The following is a 14,142-nucleotide window of genomic DNA, read 5'->3' on the forward strand; positions in this document are numbered from 1 at the left end:
CCACTGCATAGACATTAGAGATGAGGGCATGCCCAGAAGAAAGATAGTTCCTGTCAATCTTCCCTAAATGCGTGAAAGGCCCCACCCAGAAAATCCCCCTTTCACGCCCAGAAATGTGGAGCTTCTCTCCGTCTCTCTCTCTGTCCCTAAAGAGCAGACTTTTCCCTAAAATCAGTAAGCAGGTCCTGAAGTGAGGATTTAAAAAATAATACTGTATATTCTCTCTATGTGTGTGTACATGCATAGGGAAGAGGTTTTTAAAAAATATTTTTATTGGTTTTTAGAGAAGAAGGGAGAGGGGGAGAGAGAGAGACATCCTGTGAGAGTGAGACATCCATCGGCTGCCTTCTGCATGCCCCCCATTGGGGATCAAGCTTGCACCCCGGGCATGTGCCCTGACTGGGAATCAAACCAGCAACCTTTTTTTGGTGCATGGGATGGCGCCCAACCAACTGAGCCTCCCCGCCAGGGCTATACAGTATTGTTTTTAGAGTATGGGTGTGTGCTTCAGAATAAATGGTTTCATATTCTATATATTTACTGTCCTATAGTTTATTTTTTTCACTCATCAGTGTCTAAGATAACATGTCTTAGAGAAGGAGCACTTATTATTTTACTTTGCTGCATAGTATTCTATAATGTGAATTTGCCAAATTTATTGAGCCTTTCTCAACTTGATGGATACTTAAGTGTTTTCTAGTTTGGGTCATGACCAACAATATTGCTGTGTACAACCCTGTACAGTATTCTTTATACACATGATAAATGTTAGAAAGTGCCCTACCCGACAAAGCACCTGTGCCCATGTGTGTTTCGGTTATGAATGTTTTCTGCTGCAACAATCAGAAAACTCGTTAAACAAATAAGAGTTGTTGGCTTCTGAAGTTAAGGAGTTCCTGGGACTCCTTTAGCTGCTTGGAGAGGCCCCTGAGATGGAGGCCCTCTGCCTTTCCACTCTGCCAGCCTAGTGTGTTGTCTGAGATCCTCATCCGTGGTGCCTCATACTATCCATATGGCTGCTGCAGCTCTGGACATTGCTTCTGCATTCAACGCTGGGAAGGAGGAGAACGAACAGTCCCAACTATATCTTTTCCTTCATATCAGAAATCTAAGTGTTCCCAGAAATAGTCTCAACAGATTTCCACTGAGGTATCACAGGCCAGAAATAGGTTCACGACCACTCCTACTGCAAGAAAAACTGGGAAAGAGGGGAAGAGGTTTGTCCTGATCGGCTTAAACTAATTCTTCACATCCTGGCTGTACATTCGGGCCAGCTGAAAAGCTTTTAAAAAATACCTACGTCTGGATCCTACCACCAGAGGTTTGGATGTAATTGGTCTGGAGTGGGGCCCAGATACGAGTGTTCTTTAAAAGCTCCCTGGATGAATCTAAAAGTCAACCAGAGTTGAGAACCACTGGTGTACACCAGTCATGATCCTTCACCTGGGAGTGGGCAGGTGTATCAATTAGGTTAGTGAGTGACAACATGCAGCATAACCACAGCTCAAACAAGAGAGGGGTTTGTTTCTTGCTCACATAAAAGTTCCAATAATAGCCCTAACCGGTTAGGCTCAGTGGATAGAGCGTCGTCCTGCGGACTGAAAGGTCCCAGGTTCGATTCCGGTCAAGGGCATGTACCTTGGTTGTGGGCACATCCCCAGTAGGAGGTGTGCAGGAGGCAGCTGATTGATGTTTCTCTCTCATCGATGTTTCTACCTCTCTATCCCTCTCCCTTCCTCTCTGTAAAAAATCAATAAAATATATATATTTTTTAAAAGTTCCAATAACAGTTGGTTCAAGGCTGGATCGGCCCTCCATAGTGTCAGAAGCTCAGACTCTGCAGTCTTATTGGTCCACTTTTCAAGGCCTCCATTCCCAAGTTCATTCAAGATCTGAGACAACCCACAGGTGTGGCTCAGTGGTTGAACGTCGACCTAGGAACCAGGAGGTCACGGTTCGATTCCTGGTCAGGGCACATGCCTGAGTTGCAGGCTTGATCCCCAGTAGGGGACATGTAGGAGGCAGCCAATCAATGATTCCCTCTCATCATTGTTTCTCTCTCTCTCCCTTTCCCTTCCTCTCTGAAATCAATAAAATAATATATTTTAAAAATATCTTGAGACAGTTATTCTACCTCCAGCCATCATGTATGTATTTCAACCAGCAAGAAGGACAGGGAGGAGAAAACCAGAAGCCCCAGGCCCTGTAATGGCACTTTCTGGAATTCCCACACACCATTTCTACTTGTATCCTATGTAATACAGAAACATGTCTGCCTTTTTCTTCAAAGCTCTAGCTTTGTCCCAGAAGGTTTCCTTTCCCTTAAAATGATAAACACAGCCGAAACCGGTTTGGCTCAGTGGATAGAGCGTCTGCCTGCGGACTGAAGGGTCCCGGGTTCGATTCCGGTCAGGGGCATGTACGTTGGTTGCGGGCACACCCCCAGTGGGAGATGTGCAGGAGGCAGCTGGTCGATGTTTCTCTCTCATCGATGTTTCTAACTCTCTATCTCTCTCCCTTCCTCTCTGTAAAAAATCAATAAAATATATTTAAAAAAAAAAAAAAATGATAAACACATTCTCCAATAGTTTTTCTGATGCTGTTATGGTTTTGTGTTTATATGGTTTAGGCCAGTGGTCAGCAAACTGCGGCTCGCGAGCCACATTCGGCTCTTTGGCCCCTTGAGTGTGGCTCTTCCACAAAATACCAGGTGCGGGCGCGCATGTACAGTGCGATTGAAACTTCATGGCCCATGCGCAGAAGTCGGTATTTTGTGGAAGAGCCATACTCAAGGGGCCAAAGAGCCGCATGTGGCTCGCGAGCCACAGTTTGCCGAGCCACGGGTTAGGCTGTTAATTTATCTGACATGTAGTTTTGTAAAAGGTGAAAGATAAATACCTAACTTTTTTCCGAAGGGTTAGCTAACTGCCTCAGTATCATTTATTATCTTTTCTTCCAGATAATAAATTCTACCTTTATTAAATACTAAATCCTCACAAATATATTAGGTCAGACAATGTGAAACTGCTGATATGTATTACCTCACTCAGCTTTATTTTCTCAATTATATCTGTCTCAATTATATCTGTATAAATGTTATATATTTGTTCATTTGTTTGTTTATTACCTCTGTTTCTCAGTTGAAAGTGCAATGAAGGCTGGGATTCTCTCGTTATCAACCACTGCCTCATATGTATCTGCTAATTGAATGAATGAAGTTTATCTTTGAATCTGTTAATATATATTAATGTACTTTTCAATATTGAACCATCCTTATATGTTAGAAAAGCCATCTTGGTTGTGATATATTATTCTTTAAGTATATACTCGTTTCTTTTTTTCAATCCTCACCTGAGGATATTTTTTCTATTGATTTTTTAAAAATACATTTTATTGATTTTTTTACAGAGAGGACGGGAGAGGGATAGAGAGTTAGAAACATGATGAGAGAGAAACACCGATCAGCTGCCTTCCCCACCCCCCCCACCCCCCCCACTGGGGATGTGCCCGCAACTAAGGTACATGCCCTTGACCGGAATCGAACCTGGGACCCTTCAGTCCGCAGGCTGACGCTCTATCCGCTGAGCCAAACCAGTCAGGGCTCTATTTATTTTTTAAGAGAAAATGGAGAGAAGGGAGGAGGGGGGAAGAAAGAAAGAGGAACATCAATGTGAGAGAGACACATAGATTGTTGCCTTCCACACACACCCCAACCAGCCCAGGAATCAAGCCTGCAACTGAGGTATGTGTCCTTAACCAAAATCATCCCCGAAACCCTTCGGTCCACAAGCTGATGCTCTAACTACTGAGCCAAATCATCCAGGGCAGTACAGTACTCTTTTTGATCAGCTAATGCATCTATTTAAGTCGTTTGCATCTGTGATCTTTCTTTTTAATATATGTTTTATTGATTTTTTACAGAGAGGAAGGGAGAGAGTTAGAAACATTGATGAGAGAGAAACATCGATCAGCTGCCTCCTGCACACCCCCCACTGGGGATGTGCCCACAACCAAGGTACATGCCCTTGACTGGAATCGAACCTGGGACCCTTCAGTCTGCAGGCCGCCACTCTATCCACTGAGCCAAACCGGTTAGGGCTGCATCTGTGGTCTTAAAAGAGTTTGCATTTCTCTTTCTTTGTTTCTTCTGCAATCACCCAGTTTAGGCATCAGGACTGAGACCGGAGGCTTTTTAAAAAGAGACAGGCATAACTTGGAAGTGGACATGGGAGAGGCAGTTGGCCATGGTCCCTGAGTGTCCCTGTGCATTCTTGCTGGCTGTGCCAAGAATGCAAGGTCCTAACTCCTCTTTGCCCACACCATTTCTCAGACTTGTATTGCAGTGAGCAACCTGGAGGGATGAGGTAATATCTCCCTCTAGCACTAAGCGCAAGCTTGCTTATCCCCTGCTATAAAAGAGGTGGGTTCTCCAAACTCCATGTTCCTCAGATGCAACACAAACCCACTGCCTGCACAGCATCTACTGGGCCCTCCAGGTTGCCCTTGTGGGATGTGAGGGAAAGGAAGCCAATGTAAGCGTTATGCTGTGTTGCTTGCTGTGCCATGAGTCATAAAGTCCTTTGTCTCTGACCCAGGAGTCTCATCGTGCTTGGCCAGCACCCATGAAATAGTAAGACTGGTTGTTATTAACTAGTCAGCAGGGTAAACTCAAATGCCAGGCCCTGACAGTGTGGCAGTGAGGATGGATGCTGGCAGAGACAGGGCTTTCTGGAAGAGGAAGGACAAGGACCCTGGGGACCAGATCAGAAGTTATGAAAAGACCCCCTCGCATATGTTAGTGAATCTTCCACATGGTGGGTGGCAGGCTGAGGGTGACTAGAAGGAGGGTCTCACACCGTCCTACTTGTTAATGAGGCCAAGCAGTGGGAAGCAGATGGAAAGAAGCCACCTGAGTGGTGCTGTGTTCCTGCTCACTCCTCCACGCCAGAGGGGGAAGGGCTGCTGTGACAAAGGGGCAGCAAGCCCACAGCCCCACTCAAAGGGCAATACGGATGTGGCTTCTGAATCAAAGGGTCCTGAAAGCTGAAATAAAATGGCATTATCCAGGGTGTCTGAAATAGAGCTTCAGAGTATTTGGTTGAGCCCAACAAGTGGCCATTCAAACCCAAAGTGAATGAAAGTCTTGCTTACTTGCACAGGCCTTTCTCTCCCTCTGTGCTCCCCGCTCTCTCTCCCCACGCTACTCCCCCCTCAGCAGCTTTGAAGAAAAAGTGGGGTATGCTGGGAACTTCCATAGAGGTGACGGCATCAAATGTTTATAACTCTGTAGGACCCAAGCACCCATGTTACTGTCTTACCCATTTCTGTTGTTGGATGCAGGCAGACAGGGGTGGCTGAAGGTTCCAAGAAATGCAGTGGGGGTGGCAATGGTCCTGGGCTTGGGGGGCTGGGGGCAGGGGAGTGGCAATGGTCTTGTATTGAAGCTGGAGGCACAGGGGAGAATGCAGTGGTGTACCAGTCCTGAAGCCAGAGGCCAAGAGAGAGTAAAAGCCTCCCAGCTGCCCCTCCCCCATGGGTTAGCCTTCCCCACACTCCTGCTCTCCCCTCTGGGGGAGCCTGATCTGAAGCTGTTGCCATAGCTCCTGATCTGCATACAGTAAACTCCTTGGTTTGTTTTCCCATAAGGTAAAAAAAAAAAAAAAAAAATCCCCCAATTTCAACTGATGGGCTTTCAGCAAAGTTTTCATTGGGAAAAGGAAATCAAAGTGGCCCTGTGTGTGGGTCCTTTGGGCCAATTCAATGTACTGCACTGTCATTGGGGCTGCTGCTGCTGAAAGTATAACTGGTATTGATGTTTGTCCAGGCTTGTACTGTAAATGCCGTCGGTTCCAGAGGGGATTTGCCCATTCAGAGACTGCTGTGTGTTCAGAGGTGATTCTTGAACCCTCTGGGATGGTCCAGAAGAAACCATATAGGCTTCCAAGAGGAGAAACATAATCAGGAAAAATTACTGAGGCCATTTCTAGCCCAACAGTGCCACCTGCCGGACATAGTCACCAAATACATCACCAACTTGGATTTGGTGGTTATAAAGGGAAGAGCACAAAAGGTCTTACTAGTCAAGTGTAAATGCTGTATTCAAGAGCACAGCTTTCCTAGCCCTAACCTTATCTGGGCTTTACAAGAATGGCAATTCCTTTGGGGAAAACTTCATTCCTCACTTCATCACCTGAAGCAAAGCTGCTAGCTCAATGGGACCCTCAATTCACAGAGGGCCCCGCAAGTGCCTGCCTGGTTCGCTGGTGGTTTGGCTGTACTGATACCCAATGGTGTCCACATTCAACCTCAGCACCAGCTACAAAGAATTTAAAAAGCAGGCGTGTGCCCAGTGTTTGAGCATCTACCTATGAAACAGGAAGTTACAGTTAGATTCCCATGCCTGAGTTACTGGCTTGATCCCCAGTAGGGGGCGTGCAGGAGATAGCCGACCAGTGATTCTCGTCATTGATGTTTCTCTCGCTCCCTCTCCATTCCTCTCCAAAGTCAATAAAAATATATTTAGCCCTAGCTAGTTTGGCTCAGTGGATAGAGTATTGGCCTGTGGACCAAAGAGTCCCGGGTTCAATTCTGGTCAAGGGCAAGTACCTAGGTTGCAGGCTCCTCCCCAGGCTGGGCCCTGGTCGGGTGCGTGCAGGAGGCAACCAATTGATGTGTTTCTCTCACATCGATGTTTCTCTCTTTCCCTCTTTCTTCCACTCTCTCTCTCTAAAATCAATGGAAAAATATCCTCAGGTGAGGATTTAAATATATATATATTTTAAAATAATCTATATAAAAACCTAAGTGACTGTCCGACCATCTGATAGGCCAATAGCTATGATGTGCACTGACCACTGGGGGACAGACGCTCAATGTAGGAGTGGAAACCACAGGCATGGAAACATGGAACAGACTGATGAATCTCAGAGGGAGGAGGGGAGGGGAGAGGGCAGGAAGAGATTAACCAAAGATCTTATATGCATACTAGAGGTTCGATGCACGGATTCGTGCGCCAGTGGGTTCCCTTGACCTGGCCTGCAGGGATCGGGCTGAAACTGGCCTAGTGCACAGTGGGGTCCCTCAGCCTGGCCTATGGGGATTGGGCCAAAACCGGCTCTCGGACATCCCCCAAGGGGTGCAGGCCAGGCAGAGGGAGCAGGCCAGGCAGAGGGACCCCACCCGTGCATGAATCCATGCACCGGGCCTCTAAAAAATAAATAAAAAGCAGGCATGCTCATTCTGCTCAATGAGCAGAACTCAAGGCAGTGCTAATAGTCCTGGACAACACCTTCCCTGATGAAGCTTGGTTACATTTTTCTTTTTTTTTCCTCTTTTTTTTCTTTTTTATATTTTATTGATTTTTTACAGAGAGGAAGGGAGAGAGATAGAGAGTCAGAAACATCGATGAGAGAGAAACATCAATCAGCTGCCTCCTGCACATCTCCTACTGGGGACGTGCCCGCATCCCAGGTACATGCCCTTGACCGGAATCGAACCTGGGGCCCTTCAGTCCGCAGGCCGACGCTCTATCCACTGAGCCAAACCGGTTTCGGCTTGGTTACATTTTTCATGCCTTTTGTGCCGTTGCCAATGGCCTAGCTGTGTGTCTGCAAGGTTGGCAATTAAAGACATTCTTCTGTGGAGCTGTAGACTGTGGAAACAAATTCAGCTGCCAATCAGACAGCCTGGGTCACTCATGGAGATGCTCGTGGCAAGGGTATCGAAGAAGACCAACTGGAATGAAGCTGCTGATCCCGCCTGCACTGCCTACACAACTGCCACCACTGCCTGGATCATTGCACCAGTCCTGGCACCATGTCGGCCATCATGGACTGGGCACAAAGTCAAGAACTGTTTCTGATGCAGAACCACTGCTGAACCCCAGACTTGTGACACCTCGCAAAAGTCTTACAGTAAAGAGGTCACATTGCACAGGTGTCGCTACTACCTGCTCCTGGAGCATTGAGTACCTACAGACCTTTGACCCCCTCTCTAGACCGTCGTGGTTGCCTCACTGCAGAGAGCACATTTTCAGGTTACTGTGTTGCTGTTCTAGTCTGATCAGGAGACTCTGGCCATCCCGTTGTGGCCCTTGTAACTAAGCCACATCTAGTTTTTGGTTTTACAGTCCAACAATGATGTGACCTTTGTTGCAAAAGCCACCCAACAATAAGTCAAGGTATTCGATGGCCATGCCATGCTCCCTACCATCTGCAGACACCTCATGTTATTGAGTTCTGGAATGGCTTCTTCACAAGTAATCTCAAAAAGCTTCTGACTACCTCCCTTATCTTCTTTGACCCACATACCTGTGTGAGGCAGTGTGGTCCCTGAACACAGCTATCCCCAGACAAGAATCATCTCTCAACCATTTCCTGAGTAATTAGCAAGACAAAGGGGTGGAAGGTTAAATAGACCTATTTTGAAGATTTTAGATTTTGATTACCTCTGGGCATGGTGCCCTTCCAACAATAATAACCATAGGCCAGCCCAGTTGGTACACCCTCCAGGTATCAGCCTGGCAAAAGGAGGCCTGGGGGTTCAAATGTAATTCTGAATTACCACCTGGATTCTCCTGATGGATTTAGATGATTCATAAAAGTGATGATGACTTAGTTGAGTACACTGCTTGCCAAATCCCCCTACACTGGCCACGGAGGCCAAGGTGGGAGATATAATGGGTCTCTGTGAATTTTGTCAATTTTGTCTCCCTCGTATCTGGTCCCTTCAGATGAAAGATCAGGGTACAAGTAAGAAAAAAAGATGAAGTCTTAGCTACTGGAAAGGGACACACTGATTTTGTGGCTATGGAGGCTGGTGATGCCAGCAGGTGCAGGGAGAGGGGACAGTTAATGTGCTCTTTGTCCCCTACTTTCAACACTGCAGCCAACAAAAGCATCACCAAGTTCATCTGAGTCAAGCTTCAGCTGGCAGCCTGACCCCTCTGGGCTTGTCAGCCTGTCCTCATGCTATAGAAACGGAAGAACTCATGTGGGCATGGTCATTACTAAACTATTTGTGCCCTTTGCCATCAATGGCAGCTCCTGAATATGGAACCTCCCCCAACCCCCTACTTGTACAAACACACCATCCAGCACAACCTTGTTTCAATCTGACTGATACAAATGCATGTACTTTTCCTGTCACCCAATTGGCTTTGGTTCATATATGGCAGCTGAGGCTGCAACTATTTGGTAACACTGCCCATGTGACTTAACCAAACCAGTGTAATGATGATGCAAATCAGATTTAAAACCAAATCTTTTTTGAAATATATTTTTATTGATATCAGAGAGGAAGGCAGAGGGAGGGAGAGATAGAAACATCAATGATGAGAGAGAATCATTGATCGGCTGCCTCTTGCACACCCCGTACTGGGGATTGAGCCCAAAACCCGGGCATGTGCCCTGACCAGGAATCAAACCATGACCTTCTGGTTCATTGGGCGACGCTCAACCACTGAGCCGGGCTTAAAACCAAATCTTGACTTGGAGTGACATGTGTATGTTTGTATGTGACCCTTTCGAGTATATTTTTATATGTGGGTCATGGCATGTCTCCTTATTAGAGTTGAGGGTTGCTTTTTGGCCTGTTTTCTCCTATAATTATTAGTAATGACATGAAAGATCAGCAGATTAGTCTAAAACTCACTTGTGAGAATTTTAATAGGTAATAACCTGACTTTAGACTATATCCTGGCTGCCTGAAATAAGATAAGACTTATTCACAGGTGACTGAGTGTGGGATCCTGGGTGGCACGGTTGAAGCCAGCACTTCAGGTTGGCCTCATTTTGCTGCCTGAAGTTCTATTGATAGTAGCCTTAATTAAATTCTCTATGAGGCAGATTGAGCAGATTTGGTCCCAGCCTCTGCTGATCAGATTAATCAGAGTGGCGGGTGGAGTGGCATACTCATGTGAATATTCACGCTCAGCCAGGAATGTGCGGGGCCAGTTGTTGGGAGAGGCGAGCTGCCATAGACCCTGTGCACCACTGCTCATTTTTACTGGGCATGCCAAGAATACAAGGCCCTGACCACTCTGTCTGGATTATTTCTTTTCTCTTATAATTTATTTTTCAATTACAGTTGACATACATTATTGTATTAGTTTCAGGTGTACAACATAGTGATTAGGTATTTATGTAACTTACAAAGAGATCACCCCAGTAAGTCTAGTACCCATCTGATACCATACACAGTTATCACAATATTACTGACTTTATTCCCTATGCTGTACTTTACATCCCCATGACTATTTTTATGACTGCCCATTTGTATTTCTTAACCCCTTCACCTTTGTCACCCAGCCTCCCGACCCACCTCCCAGATGGAAACCATCAATGTGTTCTCTGTATCCATGAGATTCTTTCTGTTCTGTTTGTTGCATGGACTATTTGGTTCCTGTTCAGGGGTGTGTGTGCAGCAACCAACCCTGAGAATGACGTATTATCTCTCTCCAGGACAAAGAGCATGCTATTGCCTTCTAGAAAAGAGGTGGATTCCCCATGCCCGCGTTCCTCAGATGCACAGCACCCACAGGGCTCCTCCACATTGTCCCTGTGGGACTTAAGGGCCAAGAAGAGCTGATGCACACATGATGCTCTTGCTACTTGCTGTGCTGTAACAAATTTCTCTGTTTCTTCGCCAGGAATTTCAGGTCTTCTGCCAGCATCCATGAAGCAGTAACAGGTTAACTTATTGGCTTGAAAGTAGTGGTGGGTGGGTGGCAAATTGCAAAGACTGCCATGTAGTGGGAGGAAAGAGAATAAACAGTAATTGCTAGGAAGGACCTTCCGTTAGGATAAAGGGTGTCCTGGGTGTTGTCTTAGTCTGCTCAGGCTGCCACAGCAAAATACCATAGACTGGGGGTTTATACAACAAAAATTTCTTTTCCTTTTTTTTAGATTTTAAAATTGATTTTTAGAGAGAGAAGAAGGGAGAGAGAAATATCAATGTGAGAGGGTGACATTGATCAGCTGTTTCCTGCACACCAGGGATTGAGCCCGCCACCCGGGCACGTGCCCTGACCAGGAATCAAACTGGTAACTTTAAGGTGCACAGACAATGCCCAACTGAGCCACACCACCCGCACAAAATAAATTTATTTTCTTACAGTACCTGAAGATGGGAAGTCCACGATCAAGGTGCCAGCCGATTCAGTTCCTGGTGAGGACTCCCTTCCTGGCTTGCAGATGGCCACTTTCTCGCTGTGTTCTCCCATGGTGGAGAGAGCGCTCTGCTCTGTCTTTCCTTCTTATAAGAGCACTAGCTCTATCAGATTAGGGCTCCATCCCTATGATCTCATTTAAACTTTATCACCTCCTCACAGGCCCTATCTCCAAATACAGTCACAAAGGGTGTTAGGGATTTAAAACATAAACTTCAGGGGGACATAACATTCATCCCTAATAGGTGTCATCCAGGTTCAGTTAGGGCTGGAGGTGAGAGAAATCTTTAAAAGGAATGCTGGGAATATGAGGAGGCTGGTTAATTATGCAGAAAGGATTCTAAAGGGTTTGGCAGATGTTTCAGGGAGTGAAGAAGTGGTGGAGGAGGAGTCAGGGCCAAGGAGAAACAGAGCATTGTGGGACTGAGAATATGGCCAGGAGGACCAAACTATGGGATCCACAGTTTCATAAATGAGTGACAAAACTAAGCATGAGAAGCACACACACAAAAAAACTTTTACAGAATACTACACAAATGAAAATAAATGATCTACTCTTACAATACAATGGATAAATCTTACAGATATAATGGTGAATAACAGCCAGATACAAAACACTACACAGTGCATGATACCTTTTATATGAACTCCAGGGATGGGAAAAATCAGTTTACAGTGTGAGAAGTCAGGAGAGGAGTTACTTCTGCAGGGCATGTATTGAACAGGAGGAGGTACCAGAGATGGGATGTTGGAAATGGCTTGTATCTTAATCAGGGCGGTGGTTTTATATACATGTGTAAAAATTTATTGAGGTGTATACACATGGGCAATTTGCTGTGTTATGCCATAATTTAAAAATCAAATAACTTTTTAAAAAAATCTTTCTTATTGAAAATATTACATATGTCCTCCTTTCCCCCCCACTGATCCCCTCCAGCCCACAAATAACTTTTTTTAAACTAAAAATAATAAAAGTTGTCCATTAGGTCAAATTGACCATCCACATACATTTCACCCACGTGAAATGATCTTGCTAGTAAAAAGAAATGCCCACATACAGACTGCTGTAAAGTATGAGGTCCACCACTTTTTTAAAATCCTCACCCAAGATATGGTTTTTATTTTTATTGATTTTAGAGAGGAAGGGAAAGAGAGAGAAACACTGATGTGAAAGAGAAACATCCATCAGGTTATCTCCCATATGCACCCTGACCAGGGATCAAACCTGAAATCTAGGTATGTGCCTTGACTGGGGGCGACCAGGCTGGCAGGGGAAGGCAGTCGGGGGCATTAGGCAGGCAGGCAGGTGAGTGGTTAGGAGCCAGTGGTCCTGGATTGCGAGAGGGATGTCCCAGATTGGAGAGGGTGCAGGCTGGGCTAAGGGACACTCCCCATGCACAAATTTCATGCACCAGGCCTCTAGTATTAAATATTATAATAATTAAACAATAATATTGCCTACTCAAGTCTCCAGACCCCAAATCCTTTTCACCGTGTTGTGCATTGCAAGGACCTGGCTCCAATTGGCCAAGTGGCCATTGAAGGGTGAGAGGGAGAGACCTTGACGCTCTGTACCCCAGGAGTATGCCTGAGTGACAGGGCAGAGCAGGGCTAGGGGACAGAGAGCAGGTGTGCTGAGCCCATCTACTTGAGACACCCTGTGGAACCCCATATACCAAGTCAGTCCTGAGGTCCTGACCTCTGTCTCTCAGACAAGTCCTAATTCCATAAATATTTGTGTGCTAGGCACTGTTCTGAACACTATGGATACATAAGAGAAGGAACAAAATTCCCATCTGCAAGAGCTGCAGGCCAGTAAGTGATAACCCTGTTCTATTAAAACATATCTCTCTTTAAGAAAAAAAAATCCTGGTCCACGCTCAGTGGTTGAGCATGGACCCATGAACCAGGAAGTCATAGTTGGATTCACAGTCAGGATTCGATCCCCAGTGTGCAGGAGGCAGCTGGAGACAGCTGATCGATGTTTCTCATCATTGATGTTTCTATTTCTCTCCCTTTCTCTCTCTGGAAAAAAAAAAATCCAAGGGCCTTTCCTCCGCTGCTGTAATTTGTTCCTTCTACCTTTGTGACTTTCTAAATAAGTTTTCGCTTGTACTTGAACATTTACGTATATATATACGTTTATTTCAGATTTTCTGCCACTGCCTGTGGGTAGCTAAGAGGCAGCCCTCCAGGGTAGTGTTGGGTGCTGTCACAGCTTCAGATTAGAAACCTGCAGGTCCTGGGCCCTCTCTGAGGGTAAAGCTGGGAGAGCAGCCAGCCTGAAGAAGACCTTGCTGCACCAGGAAAAACCATTCCCTTCGTCGTTCTCAACGGGGATTCAGACTGACTGTCTTTGAGATGGCTCATGATTGGGAGGGTTGTGAACAACCAGGAATATCGAGGGGACAGGCAGCCTTTGCTCCAGCCCAGAGATTGAAGATGGCGGCCCAACTCCCCTGCCAACGCGGCCACCTATAGCTCTCGTCGTCTTACTATTTAGGGGTGAATAACTCAGCTTGGATTCGGGAAATGGGATCCTAAGGCAAGACTAACACCAGTGGTGCAGGATTTTCCTGAAGTCGCTGCAGAGACCTCAGCAGTCAGCAGGGAGAAAGGCTGAACTGGGCATACCCACCAGGAATCCTCTTGGATGGCCCTCGTCGTTTCTATTTTCTTCGTGGAGCTATTTGAACAGCCATATTTAATGCATGCTTTATTTTGTTTATTTTATTTTATTATTTATTTTATTTTATTTTTTATTATTTTAATTTATTTTATTTATTTTATTTTATTTTATTTTATTTTATTATTTTATTTTATTTTACTTTATTTTATTTTATTTCTACTATCCATCCTGTATTTTAATGATCTTGGCGTCAAGTGGATCCAAGTGCCGGCTTGACACTATGGAACCTCTAGGGGGCGCTATGGACCAACTTCTGCCGAATGCACCGCTTCTGATCTGTTTTCTC

This window comes from Myotis lucifugus, unplaced genomic scaffold (genome assembly GCF_000147115.1).
Source record: "Myotis lucifugus unplaced genomic scaffold, Myoluc2.0 scaffold_178, whole genome shotgun sequence".
In the NCBI taxonomy this organism is placed as follows: domain Eukaryota; kingdom Metazoa; phylum Chordata; class Mammalia; order Chiroptera; family Vespertilionidae; genus Myotis; species Myotis lucifugus.